Genomic DNA, 1,509 nt, shown 5'->3' with positions numbered 1-1,509 from the left:
TGAGTCACAATCTGAAAAGGTTCACCCAGTTATGTGTCTGTGGCATTTATGTATCTGGTGGTAATACTGGAAAACAAAGTGCTTAGGGCCACGACCAAGACTCATAAAGAAGCTGTGTTCAAGAATCATCATACTGAACTAAGAGAGTCAATAACACTATTCTGAACCTCAATGGATAAAGTGAGATTCTAAAACTATTCAAGAGGCAAAAAGCTACAAGTTCCGCTCATCTGATTGGAGCTAAGTTTCATTGATATTTTGGAATCTATAGTATATTCTCTTCTTTTTATCCTATTTGATTTTCAGTTGCTTGGGGACAAGCAACAATTTAAGTTTGGTGTTGTGATGAGCGGATAATTTATACACTTTTTGGCATTGTTTTTACATAGTTTTCAGTATAATTTAGTTAGTTTTTAGTATATTTTTATTAGTTTTTAAATAAAATTCACATTTCTGGACTTTACTATGAGTTTGTGTGTTTTTCTGTGATTTCAGGTATTTTCTGGCTGAAATTGAGGGACTTGAGCAAAAATCAGATTCAGAGGTTGAAGAAGGATTGCAGATGCTGTCGGATTCTGACCTCCCTGCACTCAAAGTGGATTTTCTGGAGCTACAAAACTCCAAATGATGCGCTCTTAATTGCATTAAAAATTAGACATCCAGGGCTTTCCAGCAATATATAATAGTCCATACTTTGTTCGAGTTTAGATGATGCAAACTGGCGTTCAACGCCAGTTCTATGCTGCATTCTGGAGTTAAACACCAGAAACAAGTTGCAAAGTGGAGTTAAACGCCAGAAACAGGTTACAAACTGGCGTTCAACTCTAAGATAAGTCTCTACACGTGTAAAGCTCAATGCTCAGCCCAAGCACACACCAAGTGGGCCCCAGAAGTGGATTTCTGCATCAATTACTCATTCTGTAAACCCTAGTAACTAGTTTAGTATAAATAGGACTTTTTACTATTGTATTTACATCTTTGGATTATCTTTTGATCCTTTGATCACATTTGGGGGCTGGCCATTCGGCCATGCCTAGACCTTATCACTTATGTACTTTCAACGGTAGAGTTTCTACACACCATAGATTAAGGTGTGGAGCTCTACTGTTCCTCATGGATTAATGCAAAGTACTATTGTTTTTCTATTCAAATCAAGCTTATTCCTATTCTAAGATATCCATTCGCACACAAGAACATGATGAATGTGATGATTATGTGACACTCATCATCATTCTCACCTATGAACGCGTGCCTGACAAACACTTCCGTTCTACATGCAAACAAGCTAGAATGAGTATCTCTTAGATATCTAATACAGAGGACCGAGTCCGAGATATTAGAATCTTCGTGGTATAAGTTAGAACCCATGGATGGCCATTCTTGAGATCCGAAAAGTCTAAACCTTGTCTGTGGTTGATAAATCACTATTTTATGATTTATCTTGTGCTCAATTGAGTGGATTTTATCAACTCTTTACCCACTTATTCATACTATTTGCATGGTTTTACA

The sequence above is a fragment of the Arachis ipaensis genome, chromosome B02 (genome assembly GCF_000816755.2).
Source record: "Arachis ipaensis cultivar K30076 chromosome B02, Araip1.1, whole genome shotgun sequence".
Lineage (NCBI taxonomy): Eukaryota > Viridiplantae > Streptophyta > Magnoliopsida > Fabales > Fabaceae > Arachis > Arachis ipaensis.
This window is presented reverse-complemented; position numbering follows the sequence as displayed.